This window comes from Triticum urartu, chromosome 3, assembly GCF_003073215.2.
Source record: "Triticum urartu cultivar G1812 chromosome 3, Tu2.1, whole genome shotgun sequence".
NCBI classification, from domain to species: domain Eukaryota; kingdom Viridiplantae; phylum Streptophyta; class Magnoliopsida; order Poales; family Poaceae; genus Triticum; species Triticum urartu.
The window spans coordinates 3136777-3153334 of NC_053024.1; positions in this window are offsets into that span (position 1 = coordinate 3136777).

Genomic DNA, 16558 nt, shown 5'->3' on the forward strand with positions numbered 1-16558 from the left:
CACCAATGTGGTTGGTGGTGTTTATATGTTATCTGCAAAAAACTTAGCGTGTCTTATGCGAATCAAGTATGTAATGTACTAAGATGCTTTTGAATATGTAATCTGGGGAATTTCGGCCTATACCAGTATTATTTTAAGTTGGGTTTCATCATGTCTTGCTTTTTTCTACATGCTGCGTGCTTGGCAGCTCATCTCTTGAGTCTAGACTTGTATGTTTGTCTGCTATTCAGCCATTGTGTGAGAAGAATTGGCATGGCTGTGCTAACTGAGTGATGGGTTAAAGAAATTCTAGTTCTTTTTATATGCTAGATCAAATCAGATCTGCACCCATTCGAGAGCTATGACTGAAATTGATCTCAGCTGCATTGATCTCTGCAAAAAAACTTACCGTGTCTTATGCAAATCAAGTATGTAATGTACTAAGATGCTTTTGAATACGTAATCTGGGGAATTTCGGCCTATCCTAGTATTGCTTTAAGTTGGGTTTCGTCATGTCTTGCTTTTTTCTGCATGCTGTGTGCTTGGCAGCTCATCTCTTGAGCCTAGACTTGTATGTTTGTCTGTGCTATTCAGCTGTTGTTTGAGAAGAATTGGCAGGGCTGTGCTAACTGAATGCCAGGAAGTTGCTCTAGATTTTTTACAAATTCTAGATCTGTTTGTATGCTAGATCAAATCAGATCTGCACCCATTCGACCAAAACGAACCCTTGTAAGCATGGTTTGGGTCTTGGTCTAGAAGTTATTTCGACATTTAGACGTCTGAAATAATTGCTGTAGAAATTATAAACGTCTGAAATAATTGCTGTAGAAATTTGGTCGAGAGATATGGGACTTTATTTGCCCTGGGAGCGAGGTTGCTGCTGATGTCCAGTTATTTTGTAGTGGTATATATGAGCCACAGGACCGTTGTTCTCGCAGCGGCTGCTGAAGATGCGGGTCTGGACGGCAGCGAGTCTACAGTCGCAGTCGAAATTGGATTCTTAGCTGTAATTCTCTGCTGGGCTTCCAAGTCGTCTCGAGCGTGTTTCATACGACTGAATTTTCTTGCCCTCTGAGACTGACTAGTTACTGCTGTCCACTGAATTCCTAGAGAGCTATGACTGAAATTCATCTCAGCTGGATTGATCTCTAACTCTGACTGAAATTCCAAATTGCCACAACGCTTATATGACTGAACTTGATGGAGTTTTTTTTTCTTTCTATTTGTGGGCTCTATTCGGCCGATATTCTCTTTTACCGCTTGGGTTTGCGGGCTCTGTTCGGCCGCAGCCGATTTCGGCCTTTAAACCGCGTTTCTCTCGGCCCTTCAGGTGCGTACCCCTATTGAGGTGCCAAGTGAATGTTGTTTCACCAGAGTTGAGGACTGCATTTGCCTTGAAGGTGTGCCCATCATAGTTCAGGTCATATTTATCATACGTGAAGGGTATGGCCTTTGGAAACAACCATGCAGTCCCGTGGAAGATCAGACATGTATAAGATCCCGCCATATACCAGAATTGGCTAGCGTTGTTACTGAGGCAAGAGGTGTGAAATCTCTTGAACAACGTACCAGGGTCATGACTTCTTGTGATGATTGAGGTTGTTTGTACCCATCAGTTGCTAAGTTTGTATTGATGAACTTCTGAACTGGGCACTGCATTGATGTTTCCACGAGAGGGATGATGTTGATGACACGGCGCCTGTAATAGATCGCGGTCACTCTGCAATGGCCATTTTTCTAAACTGCATAAGTCTGAAGATGAGAACCATGATCTTTTATTTTTCATGTTGCTCTACCTCTATGTTGTCAGATCGCGGGAACTGTTATCACATACTCCATCCGTTCCTAAATATAAGTCTTTTTAGAGATTCCCATATGGACTACATACGGAGCAAAATGAGCGAGTCTACAATCTAAAATACATCTATATATATCCGTATGTGGTCCCTGCTAAAATCTTTAAAACGGCTTATATTTCGAAACGGAGGGAGTATGCTTGTGTGCAGTATGCCAATTTATCTGTGATGACAAATTAATGTTTGGAGGTAATGCCGGCCTCACCATAGTAAGGAAAAAAATTGTGGTAGTGGACGCACATCATGTAGGCGAGACGGGAGAGTTTGTGGTTGTAGCGGCTGTGTGCGGGCATAAAGGAGTTTATGCTAATTACTTTTACTTTCATATTATTGTTTGAGGACTTTGAAAGGAGAACAAAATGGCAAATAATCCCTCAAAATTCATAGTGTGGATGTGGAAGGTTGGGTTTTTTTGAGCTGGATTCATCCTTGATGGTTGCGGCAAGCTTGGATGGGGAAGGTAGGGATAGTGGGTGAAGATGAGGAGGAGAAGGAAGGCAAAGGAGAATAGTGGTTTAGAGGTACAAAAAATCAACAATATTCCTTAATGTGCACAAGGATGCAAAAATACATGTTTGCCACGATTAATGTTGAACCACATGCATATTTATACCGGTTGCTGCGTGGCGGGGGTTGGCGTTTCCAGTGGGATTTCTTGGTTGCAGGTGGTGGTCATCCTGGTTCCCTCATCGGTCCTCGGGTGGCCGTTGGTGGCGTTGTGTGGATCTGAGTCGGCTGGCTCGGTGGGGCGATGCAGGGTGTCTGGTGGGGAGGTTGGCTTGAGGGATGGGAGGCTTCGATGGTGTTCGAGCCACCTGCCGCTGGTGAGGGGTCGTGGGTGAAATCGGCTCCTTCTCCTCACTTTTTCGTCGGCTGAGTGCTTGGTCGCTCATATCTAACGATGTTCGGGGTATGGTGGTCGTTGGTGTCTCCGTCGATTGGGACTGGTCAGGACAAAGCCCGGGCCTATGGATGATATCGGGGTGAGGGACGTGGTGTTTGTGGAAGGAGCACATGTCTCGGGTCTTGGGTGCGGGTTGGCTGCCATGGCCACGTGAGTGGCATGGTCATTGGTGTCTGGCATAGCATAGCCTTGATGGTGCTGGTGCTTTGGCGTCTGGTTCGGTAGAGGTATGTGAATGTCAGGGTGCATAACTTGCCCGATTTTTTTCCAAACCAATAGTTTCTGCGCCCGTGGGTGTCTTTACCTCCATGAAGGTTCCTTCATGGTCGAACCCTGTCCTTCATGTTGCTCCGGCTGAAAACTTGATCCTCGGGATTAGGCGGTGGCGGCACTCCGATGGCATATCCTTCTTCTAGGCACCACTTTCGAGTACATGCTTCATCGGTGTGCGGTTTCACCTCTTCACAGTGCCAAGCTCACGGTGGAGATCTCCATCGACTCCAAGCTATTGGTCCATCTGTAATGTGCTTGGTGGTCGATTGGGGGGTGTTGTTGTTCCTCGCCATCATTGTTTTTCCATGCGTGTGTGTTGTGTGTGTGGCGGTGACGTGTTGTATGTGGTCGCATGTATGTCGGTCGTTGCTTTATATATAACTAGATGATACCATGCGCGTTGCCGCGGAACATTTGCTACAAATACCTATTGAAGAGATGTGCATAAAGAAAAATATATGTAAATATGACGAATAGAAAGAAAACTATTGTGGATCATTTAAAGTACTAATTTCTGTGATTTAAAGTTTTCCATGCATACTTATCGCAAAATCATCCTAACATAAAAAAACATCTTATATTAGCCCTATTTTGTATGTTATAATACTATTATATCCTAATAAATATTTGAAAATTGGTCGTTCTGAAAATTGAAGCCAATATGTGTGCAATCTGTCAAAACAGATTGGTTGAGATACTAATGCATAATATTTGACAGTTCGACTGGCCCTGAAGACCATAGTTATATGAAAAGATTGCAATATGCAAGCAAGCGGAATAGTTTTTTATCGTCTCGAATACCTATTGATGGGCCGGCCCACAGAAAATCAACCGAAGCAGGTGGTGCGCGCCGCATTCGAAATGCCTCGACTTTTTCAGAACAGGTCCGAGTCAATAGTAATGATTCGAAGCACTTCTTTTTCCATTACACTATTTCGGAAACCTAAGGACTCGGTCGTATGGATATGGAAAATATAGGATTTCCGATCCTAGCGGGAAAAAGAGGGAAACGGATACTCAATTTAAAGTGAGTAAACAGAATTCCATACTCGATCTCATAGATCCCTATAGAATAATGTGGAAAGCCGTATTCGATGAATTCTGCGTATTTGGACCAATTTAAAGTGAAAAAGGGGGTTGCTCCTTCGGCAAAACTAGAATAAAGTTGAGCCAAAAGGTCCCGATTCAAGATAAATTCATGAGGAAGTGGTATCTCTTTAGGATCCACCCCAGCGTCAAGAAATTGGTTAATTGGTAAAGATACATGAATTTGGTGCCCCGCCCAAGAAAGAGACCCAAGTCCTAATAATCCCGCTAAGTGGATACTACAAGCGCTATAACTGGCGCTACGAGCGCCGAATAGGAGTTGGCCTTGATTGGTGCATTAGCCCGGCGATAGTGCTTGAATGCGGCAGCACTTGTGCAGCTACTACCACCGCCGACTAAGATCATCTCCAGCCATTTGCCCCCCCCCCCCCACCAGGAGGCATTTTTTCGCCTCCTAGGGGGCTGCCGGCGAGAACTTGGCCTTGGGGGCCAAACCACTTCCACTCGTTGCCTCTGTTTTGAATCAGAATGATCGAATTCCTTGATCGATGGTTACAAGCCCCCTTTTATATGTCCCGAAGAGACACGACGATCCCTCGAGGAGGCTTCGCTTCCAGGAGATCGAAGGGAGGCGTCGGTTGCGGGACAAACCGCAACGACGGTTGGGCAAGGGGAGATTTTCCCCCTAATTACAGAATTATTTTTAATACTCCCCCTAATCTATGCTTGACCATGTAGATCATCTTCACGATTGTCCGGGAAGCTCTATCATCTCAAAAGATTCTCCTTCAGAAGTTCTTCATAAAATCTTTGATGAGATCCTGAAAACATATACTCACAAAGAAAGATAGCATAATGTGATGTCATTAAAATGAGGATATCTCAAGAAGAGACCCCCCCTGACACCTGCAAGTCCCTAAGTCTTCGCATACCAATCCCATGAACACATTTCTGGAATGTAGAATTTGGTAGAGACTTGGTAAATAAATCAGCAAGGTTGTCGCATGATTTGACTTGCAGAATGCTTATTTCCCCGCTTTTCTGAAGATTATGGGGGGAAAACCATTTAGGAGAAATATGCTTGGTGATATTACTCTTGATGTATCCTGTTTGCATCTGCGCAACATAGGCCGCATTATCTTCATAGATAATGGTAGGTAATTTTATTGAACCCATTCCACATGACTGTTGTATGTGGTTTATCATTCTGCGAAGCCACACACATTCGCATGTTGCTTCAAATAATGAAATTATTTCAGAATGATTGGTAGATGTTGCCACCAGAGTCTGTTTCGAAGACTTCCATGATATAGCAGTGCCACCATGTAGGAACACGAAGCCGGTCTGAGATCTGGCATTATGGGGATCAGACAAATAGCCGGCATCTACATATCCAATCACATCAGAGTCCTAATTTTTCTGGAACTAGAAAAATAGGCCAAGATCCTTTGTGCCTTGGAGATATTGAAAGATATTCTTCACTCCAGACCAATGACGTTTGGTGGGAGCTGCGCTATGTCTAGCAAGTAGATTCACTGCAAATGCAATATCAGGTCTTGTGCAATTTGCAAGATACATAAGCGCTCCAACAGCACTAAGGTATGGAACTTCAGGTCCCAACACCTCTTCTCCATCATCCCTTAGTCTGAACGGATCATTCTCTATGTCTAGAGATCGAACCACCATGGGAGTTTTAGATGGATATGATTTGTCCATATTGAATTTCTCCAATATTTTCTAGATATAGGCAGATTGGTGTACCATGATTCCTGAGGGAAGATGCTCAAGTTGAATACCTAAGGAAAATTTGGTTTTACCCAAATCCTTCATCTCAAATTCCATCTTTAGGTGATTGTGTGCTTCACCAATGTCTGGTGTGCTGCCGATGATGTTGAGATCATCAACATACACAAAAATGATGCAAAATCCTGTAGAGGACTTCTTGATGAAAACACATGGGCAATCAGCACTATTGGAGTAACCTTTCTGAAGAAGGAACTCACTGAGTCGGTTGTACCACATCCGTCCCGACTGCCTTAAGCCATATAATGACTTATTCAGCTTTACACAATACATGTTGCGTTTTGCATTTTTATTCGAGACAGAGATTCTATCGGGAACCTTCATATATATGTCCGAATCTAGTGACCCGTAAAGATATGCGGTCACGACATCCATCAACTGCATAGATAGACGATTTTGCACTGCCAAAAATATAAGATATCGGAAAGTGGTTGCACTCATTACTGGAGAATATGTTTCAGTGAAATCAATGCCGGGTTTCTGCGTGAAACCTTGTGCTACGAGCCTTGCTTTATATCTCACCACCTCATTGTTCTCATTCCGTTTTCGAAGAAAAACCCATTTGAATCCCACAGGGAAAACACTGGGAGGTGTAGGTATTGCTTCAGTGAATACCTTTCTTTTGTTAAGCGAGGCAATTTCTGCTTGGATTGCATCCTTCCATTTAGGCCAGTCGGAGCGCTTTTGGCACTCAATGATAGACCTTGGATCATGATCAGTGAGAAGGGTATCTGTAATCTTTTCAGAAAAATATATGTCGACAGTCGTAGTCTTACGGTCAAATAATTCTCCAGAATCAACATAGTTGATGGAAATTTCCTGCACCCCTAGTGACTCTTCGTGATTTCCCAATACGATCGAGTCTGGATGTTCCGATGTCCCAGTTAGTTTGTGCATACTGGAACTGGGTTGTGGAGGTTGCCCTTCCACTGGGTGTATACTACCCATCAGGTGTTTGTCAACGTTGAGTTGACCTGCATTTACTGACTCCGAGGTTTTTCTCCTCGATTTCCTTTGCTGCTTGCTAGAAGCATGCTCCGGGTCAGAGGCCGTACTACTCCCCCTCTTTTTAGGAATAGGGAGTTGAGTGGTTTTTATTGGTACCTCCACTCTTTCTGGCGCGTTTCTGGCCGGGTTTAAGGATTTCGTAACACCTTTCAAATCAGTAAATGAATCTGGCAGATTATTTGCAAGATGTTGCAAATTAATGATCTTCCAAACTTGAAGTTCGGTCTCATGGGTACGTGGATCAGAGGATGAAATGGAATGAGCATTCCAATCAATTTCCGGGCATTCTTTCTGGTACTTGAAATCTCCCCCTAATGCCGGAAAATGTTCCTCATTAAATATGCAATCAGCGTGACGGGCTGTGAACAGATCCCCAGTCAAGGGTTCCAGGTACTTAATAATCGACGTCGATTTGTACCCCACATAGATTCCCAACTTCCTATGTGGGCCCATAGATGTCCGCTATGGTGGTGAGATCGGGATGTATGCAGCACATCCGAACTTACGCAGATGGGAAATGCTTGGAGGATTTCCACGTACCAATTCCACAGGGGAAGAACTGTGATATGCAGTTGGCCTCAATTGTATCAAGTCAGCAGCGTGTAAAACAGCGTGACCCCAACAAGAGGTTGGCAAGTTGCAATTCATCAACAAAGGTCTTGCAATGAGTTTGATCCTCTTAATCAATGCTTCAGCCAAACCATTTTGTGTATGGACATATGGAATAGAGTAATGAACTTCAATCCCCAAAGCCATGCAATAATCATTGAAAGAACGTGAGGAGAATTCTGCAGCATTGTCCATTCGAATTGACTTAATTCAACTTTCAGGATAATGGGCTTGCAACTTAATGAGTTGCCTCATTATCTTGGCAAATGCATGGTTTCGTGTGGATAGAAGACACACATGTGACCATCGTGTAGATGCGTCAATCAGAACCATGAAATACCGGAAAGGTCCAGATAATGGTTGAATGGGACCACAAATGTCTCCTTGAATACGTTCAAGGAACTGAAGTGGTTCAGCTTGTACTTTGAGGTGTGAGGGCCTCAAAATTAGCTTTCCCATGGCACAAGATGTGCACACAAAATCAGAGGATTGAGGAAATTTTGACTCAAGCAAATTATGACCAATGGAATTGCTAGTAATTTTTCTCATCATCCCTATTCCAGGATGGCCTAGGCGATCATGCCAGGTTTGGAATGCGTTAACATTCTGAAAAATTACTTTGTATGCAACATGTTCCACAGGTTTGATGTACGTATAGTACAAACCAGACGATAGAGAAGGAATTTTCTCATGTACCTTTTTTCCATATCCGTCATCTTTAGTAAAGAGTAGATACTCCTCTTTGTTGTCTTCCACTAGTAGAAAAAGGGTCAAACGTGAAGCACATTAGTGCCGGTTTGTATTTGAGCCGGCACTAATGTATACATTAGTGCCGGTTCCAACGGCTAGCTGGGCCGCTTTCATTAGTACCGGTTCGCGGCGAACCTTTAGCACCGGTTCGTGCCACGAACCGGTACTAATGAGAGTGGTGGCAGGATGTTGTCAGAATGGGGCCCCTCCAGCCCCTTTAGTACCGGTTCTTGGCACAAACCGGTACTAAAGGTCGTCCTACATAAACCCTTCGTCCACCCGAGCTCGCTCTGTTCTTCCCCTTTCCCCTCTCCTCTCTGTTCTTCCCCTCTTCCTCTCGAGCTCATCACACATTTTGCCCAAAATTTGTCAAGATTTGAAGGCCCCCATCCATTCAAATGATCACAAAGGTTAGCAACTTTTTCCTTTCATCTCTCATTGCTAGATTAGCTCTTGCAATGCTTTATATAGTGATTAATTTGTGAGTTTAGTAATTTGGGAGGATATATATATATGTGCTAGTATTTGATTTATATGAAATTTGAGGTCAAAAATAACACTTAGTTTGCATATGTAGGTGTGGTTTACTTAGTGCCTTCTAAATCTCCATCGTAGCCACCGTCGATCGCCCGCACCGTCCCGTCGCCGGCACCACCTTGTGGTGAGCCTCTTGTTCATGAAATTTTATATAAAAATTGATGTTTGTGTGATTTGGATATATAGTTACTCGTATAATTATCTTACCCGTATGTTGTTTGTTATACATATAGTGCCATGGTTTTGATATCCGTCCCCGTCGGCCCTAGTCCTTGTTATGATTCGGATGTGGTATGTATATTCTATTTTAAAACTAGTTGCATTTCGTGTTTATGACAAATTATGCCCATCAAGTTGACATAGAAATTTTTTCTAGGAGGTATGTGAACCGGAAATTCCAACCGACCCTATTGCCGAGAGGTTAAATTTAGTTGAAAGAGAAAACGAGTACTTGAAAGAAAAATTGAAAAGAATTGAGGGGGAGAAGATGGAATTGGAGTTGCATGTTGCCGATGTCGTCGATGATCACAAGATCAAGATGGAGAAAATGCGCTTGAAGATTAGAAAGATTAGAAAATATGCCATCGATAGTGAGGCTTGGTATCATTATGCTGTTGGATCCATTGTTACCTTAGTTGCGATCTTGATCGTATTTGTTGTTGCATTTAAATGCTTTAGCTAGAGAGTTATTTGTTTGTTGCATTTAAGTGTTGTATGAACTTTATGTATGAAGTTGTATTAATTTGGTCTATTTGGTGTTGTGTAATGAAGATGAGCCGGCAATGTATGTACGATGACCAATGCTCTCCCCAGTTCGTTGAGGGCGTGCATACTTTTCTGCTTGTGGCTGAGGCAAACAAGCGGGCGGATGGTTTTATGCCTTGTCCATGTGCTCGCTGTAAGAATGGTCACAATTACTCTACGTCAAGAACCATTCACGTCCACCTATTTAAGTCTGGTTTCATGCCCCATTATAATGTTTGGACCAAGCACGGAGAAAGAGGGGTTATGATGGAAGACAATGAAGAAGAAGAGGACGACGACAGCTATCCTGGCCATGGGTTCCCTGAATACGATGATACAACAATGGGGGAAGAAGCTGAGCCGGTAATGCGGGAAGAAGCTGAGCCGGCAATGCGGGAAGAAGCTGAAGAAGAGGCATCAGATGAGCCCGTTGATGATCTAGGTCGGGCCATTGCCGATGCAAAGAGAAACTACGCAAGTGACTTGGAGAAGAAGAAGTTGCAGCGCATGTTAGAGGATCACAAAAAAATGTTGTACCTGAATTGCGTAGGTGACAAGAAAAAGCTGGGCACTACACTGGAATTGCTGCAATGGAAGGCAGAGAATGGTGTATCTGACAAGGGATTTGGAAAGTTGCTGGTAATGATAAAGGATATGCTTCCAAAGGACAACGAATTGTCCGAGAGTACGTACGAAGCAAAGAAGGTTGTCTGCCCTCTAGGGTTAGAGGTGCAGAAGATACATGCATGCCCTAATGATTGCATCCTCTACCGCGGTGAGTACGAGGATTTGAACGCTTGCCCGGTATGTGGTGCATTGCGCTATAAGATTAGCCGCGATGACCCTGGTGATGTCGAGGGCCGGCGCCCCAGGAAGAAGATTCCTGTCAAGGTGATGTGGTATGCTCCTATAATACCACGGTTGAAACGTTTGTTCCAAAACAAAGAGCATGCCAAGGCGATGCGATGGCACAGAGAAGACCGTAAGAAAGACGGAAAGTTGAGAGTACCCGCTGACGGGTCGCAGTGGAGAAAAATCGAAAGAAAGTATGGGAAGGAGTTTGCAGATGACGCAAGGAGCGTATGGTTTGGTCTAAGCGCAGATGGCATTAATCCTTTTGGGGAGCAGAGCAGCAACCATAGCACCTGGCCTGTGACTCTATGTTTGTATAACCTTTCTCCTTGGTTGTGCATGAAGCGGAAGTTCATTATGATGCCAGTGCTCATCCAAGGCCCTAAGCAACCCGGCAACGACATTGATGTGTACCTAAGGCCATTAGTTGAAGAACTCTTACAACTGTGGAATGGAACAGGTGTACGTGCGTGGGATGAGCACATGGGGAAGAATTTGACCTAAAGGCGTTGCTGTTCGTGACCATCAATGATTGGCCTGCTCTCAGTAACCTTTCAGGACAGACAAACAAGGGATACCGCGCATGCACGCACTGTTTGGACGATACCGACAGTATATATTTGGCTAATTGTAAGAAGAATGTGTACCTGGGACATCGTCAATTTCTTCCAAGCAGGCATCCCGTAAGAAAGAAAGGCAAGCATTTCAAAGGTGAGGCGGATCACCGGACGAAGCCTCGCCACCGTACTGGTGCTGATGTACATGATATGGTCAAGGATTTGAAGGTGGTCTTTGGAAAGGGTCCTGGTGGACAACCTGTTCCGAATGACGATGACGGACGCGCACCCATGTGGAAGAAGAAATCTATATTTTGGGACCTGCCCTATTGGAAAGACCTAGAGGTCCGCTCCGCAATCGACGTGATGCACGTGACGAAGAATCTTTGTGTGACCCTGCTTGGCTTCTTGGGCGTGTATGGGAAGACAAAAGATACACCTGAGGCACGGGAGGACCAGCAACGTATGCACGGAAAAGACGGCATACATCAGGGTCATGCAAGCTACGCTCTTACCAAAGAAGAGAAGGAAATCTTCTTTGAATGCCTGCTCGGTATTAAGGTACCGTCTGGCTTCTCGTCGAATATAAAGGGAATAATAAACATGGCAGAGAAAAAGTTCCAGAACCTAAAGTCTCATGACTGCCACGTGATTATGACGCAACTGCTTCCGGTTGCATTGAGGGGGCTTCTACCGAAAAATGTTCGATTAGCCATTGTGAAGCTATGTGCATTTCTCAATGCAATCTCTCAGAAGGTAATCGATCCAGAAATCATACCAAGGTTACAGAATGATTTGGTGCAATGTCTTGTCAGTTTCGAGTTGGTGTTCCCACCATCCTTCTTCAACATCATGACGCACGTCCTAGTTCACCTATGCGAAGAGATTAACGTTTTGGGTCCTGTATTTCTACACAATATGTTCCCCTTTGAGAGGTTCATGGGAGTCTTAAAGAAATATGTTCATAACCGTGCTAGGCCAGAAGGAAGCATCTCCAAGGGCCGTCAAAATGAGGAGGTCATTGAGTTTTGTATTGACTTTATTCCTGACCTTAAGCCGATTGGTGTTCCTGAATCGCGGCATAAGGGCAGACTGGATGGAAAAGGCACGCTAGGAGGGGAACAAATAATATGTATGGACGGACATTCTCTCACTGAAGCACACTACACAGTTCTATAGAATTCCGCCTTGGTGGCTCCGTATATGGATGAACACAAGAATTTGCTACGCTCCAAACACCCGGAGCGGTCTGATGATTGGATTACACGTGAACAAACCAGGAGTTTCGCCAGCTGGTTGCAAGCACGTACCATGCATGACACCTCTATTAAAGATGACATGTACTTGCTGTCCCAGTTACCATCTTCGAATATAATGAATTTCAAAGGGTACGAGATAAATGGTAATACATTTTACACGATCGCCCAAGATAAGAAGAGCACCAACTAAAACAGTGGTGTCCGCTTTGATGCAGAAACCAAGACGGGAAAGGAAACATATTATGGTTATCTACAGGACATATGGGAACTTGACTATCGACGTGGTTTGAAGGTCCCTTTGTTTCGGTGCAAATGGGTCAATATGACACGAGGCGGGGTAACGAAAGACCCGCAGTACGGAATGACAACAGTGGATCTCAACAATCTTGCATATGCAGACGAACCATTCGTCCTAGCCAATGATGTGGCACATGTTTTCTATGTGAAGGACATGTCTACCAAGCCAAGAAAAAGAAAAGATAAGGAAGCGAATGCATCGTACGATGAGCCAAAGCGGCACATAGTTCTTTCTGGGAAGAGAAACATCGTGGGAGTGGATGACAAGACAGACAAGTCAGAAGATTATGAAAAGTTTGATGAAATTGCTCCATTCACAGTGAATATTGACCCGAGCATCCCGTTAAATGATGAAGATTTTCCATGGCTACGACGCAAAGGGACACACGCGAAGAAAAAGTTTCACACCCAAAGATGTGGGATGTGATCGGCTTAACTATCATCACTTTCTTCTGTGTTTCACACCCAGGAGGGAATCTCTGTAATAGTTAGGGTAGCTAGTTATGTGTTTTCGCATTTGAAACGCGAAGAAATTTTATGTGCAAGCAAATTCTTTCATGCATTTACTGATTTTTTCAGCTAAATGACCCTGAAATTGAAAAGCATTTCAAATGAACTCAGAAAAGGATGAAAGTTGGCATGGTATCATAATTTCACCCACATAGCATGTGCAAAAAAGTAGAGAGGGTTACCGCAAAAACTGGATGCACTTCGTGTACAAAATGGACAATCTGTTTCGAAGTATCAGGGTTTCGGACGAAAACTCATCCGTTACAAAGGCATTTCATTTTTTAAATAACCTAAGCATTACCAAATTGAATATAATGATAAAACACACTAATATTAAACATAAGAAAAAAGAATCACTGAAAAATCTATTTTCAAAGTTAAGTTATTCACAAAAATAAATAAAGCAAAAAAATAAGAAAAAAAAGCCCACCTACTGGGCCACAGCGGCCTGCATACGACTAGAAACCCAAATTCAAGTTGGGCCAGGATGCAGGCCCGCTAGCCCAGTAGGCCCAACAGGGCATCGCAGAAGAGGTAGGCCCAGAAGGCCTGCTTAAGAGAGGAGCTCGAGACAGCAGCGACGGCGGGGCTTATAAGCAGGTGCGAGTGCCCCTCGGCTAGCGAGGTGGGACTAAACTTTTGTGCCCCTCGCCTGGCAGCGTACCCCCCTTTAGTACCGGTTCGTGGCACCAACCGGTACTAAAGGGGGGGCCTTTAGTACCGGTTGGTTCCACGAACCGGTACTAAAGGGGGGTGCTTCCCGCCGCTTGGCCTGGCCAAAACAGGCCTTTAGTACCGGTTGGTGGCTCCAACCGATACTAAAGGTGCCTTCTATATATACATCACTTCGAAAAATTTCATTCTCCCTCTGTTTCTTCCTTTGTTTCCCCATTGAAGCACCGCCCGTCCCGATCGATCGACGCCGTCGCCGCCCCCGTCCTACGCCGCCCCCGTCGCGCGCCCCCGTCCTACGCCGCCCCCGTCGCGCGCCGTTGTCGTCGCCGCCCCCATCCTCGTCGCCGCCCTCATCCCCGTCGCCGCCCCTGTCCCCGTCGCCGCCCCCATCGCCGTCGCCGCCCTCGTCTCCGTAGCCGCCCCGGGCCCGTCCCCGTCGCGCCGTCCCCGCGTCGCCGCCCCGGCCCGTCGCCGCCCCGGCCCGTCGCCTCGCCGTCGCCGTCGCCCCGCTGTGAGCTCTCCCCCTCTAACCCCTCTCCCTCGCCCCCGGTGGCCACCATGGGCGCCGCCCCTCCCCGAGCCCATACACACACAAGCATGATGAACACACACACACACATTTCCTTAAGTTAATTAGTATATACGTATTTTGTATGTTTAATTAGTTTAGATTTTTCAGATTATTATTTTTTCACTAGTATATATGTATGAATGCATGTTAGATGGATATAATTAGTGTTTAATTAGTATGGAATTTTTTTATATAATGTTGTTTTTCTGTTTTTAATGGATGTATAGAAGTTGTTTTTTCTGTTTTTAGTGTTAGATGCTTAATTAGTATGAAATAGCATATAGAATTTTGACATATGCAATGATAGCATAATTAGTGTTACATTTGCATATAGTATTTGTTGTCGACGATGCCCGGCCCGCATCCTCGCCGTCGACCCGTTCGCGACGACGTCCTGCTTCAGAGGACCCATGTAGGGACTGGGCTCCGCCGGGCTGGCACTGGGAGGTGCTACCTTCAGGGGCGCGACGCTTGGTGAGGAACCCGGCCCCGGGTCCCGTCGTCGACCCTCATCTCCTTTGTTGGCATTCGCGTGGGCCACTTTCGGTGTGGGGAGCCGGCCCCGCCGGAGGTGGTACGTCGCCGTGTCAGGGAGGAGGACGAGCACGTCCATCGCTACATGGCTGCTATGGACGTCAGGTTCTCCAATACCTGGCAGGTTCTTTGGGGGGATCACCCGAGCTATGATCCAGTGATGGTTCCTTCACTTTGGTTGTCCACCGCCTAGATTACTCTCTAGTATTCGATCTTTATTAGCTAGCTAGCTAGCTAGTGATGTATTCGATATATAATATTCGAGATGATTTATTCGAGAATATATATATTATTTGAGACGATGTATTCGAGATTATATCTATTATTCGAGACGACGTATTCGAGATTAAATCTATTATTCGAGACGAGGTATTCGAGATTATATCTATTATTCGAGACGATGTATTCGAGATTATATCTATTATTCGAGATTATACTAAATTGTTTTATATTTCTTTTGGCATAGTTAAATAAAAGCTATGGCGGACAATACCGACAGAGAGAGAGAACAGACCATGTTCGATATCATACGCGGGCCAGATGATGATCAGAATGAAGAAGATTTTGACGGCTCTGAATTTCTAAACAACACCGGAGAGGGTGATATGATATTCGATCGCGACGACCGAGATGATGAAGTCATGAACTACGACGAAGAACATGTTGATCCTGAAACAACAAACACCGGCAAGGTATATATATTTATATAAGCAGGAGTCTGGTGATCATCGCATGTTTTAAATGAGTTGAAGATATATTAACGAATTGATCTTTCTTCTTTCAACCATCCGGATCGAGCAAATCTTCAGGCAAAAGGACGAAACGAGGCCCGAACAAAAAGTTGAAGGAGGGCATAAAGTACAATATCGAGGCATTCAAACCTAATGGCGAACCATTAGCGCCTAAGAAGATTGCGGACAAGTTCGTTCGTCAGTGCGGAGTTCTTGTGAAGGACCAACTCCCGATCTCCCTTCAAGAATGGAGAAAGCCAGCAAAGCCACGTCCAAATGTTACTTTTGTCGACGAGAATAAAAAAAACTGCTTTGGGATACTCTCATGGAACATTTCACCCTACCAGATCATTTCACAGAAGCAGATGTGCGGAAAGTCAAGGACGCTGCTTTTAGGAAGATGGCGGATGCATTCAAGAACCACAAGAGAACGACGTGGGATAAGTACGTCAAGGGATGAAGGAAGACTCCAGTATTCGAGGGGATACTAGAGAATCAAAGTGCTCATTGGGACGATTTCGTGAAATTCAAGGATTCAGAATTAGCTAAGGAACGGTCGAGAATAAACAAGAAGAATGCCGAAAAAAAGGATAAGTTCCATAAGCTGGGGCCAGGTGGCTACGCGGTGGCAATGCCTAAGTGGGATAAGTCTGAGAAAGAGATGGAGGATGCAAGTGTCACTCCGGTTACTAAGAGCTGGCCCCCCAGGTGCAGGACTTGGTTCTATGCGCATGGGGGGGAGTTGGACCCGAAGACAGGCAATGTTTCGACGAAGGCATGTCTGAACGGAGCCGACGATGCGCTACTTGTTGCAATAGAAGAGGCTCGATCGGGGGTGTTCCAGCCCAACAGAGAGAACGACGAGTTTACGCTTTCCCTGGGAAATCCTGAACACCCGGGAAGAACACGAGGCAAGGGCGCTATTCCGTGGTATGAGGGGTTTTCGGACTGGAACGCCGACTACCGAACCCGTGCGAGAAAGAAGATTGCGGAGGAGAAGAAGAGGAAGATGGAGGAGGAGCAGAGGAAACGGGACTATGAATAACTTCAAGGCCTAGAAGC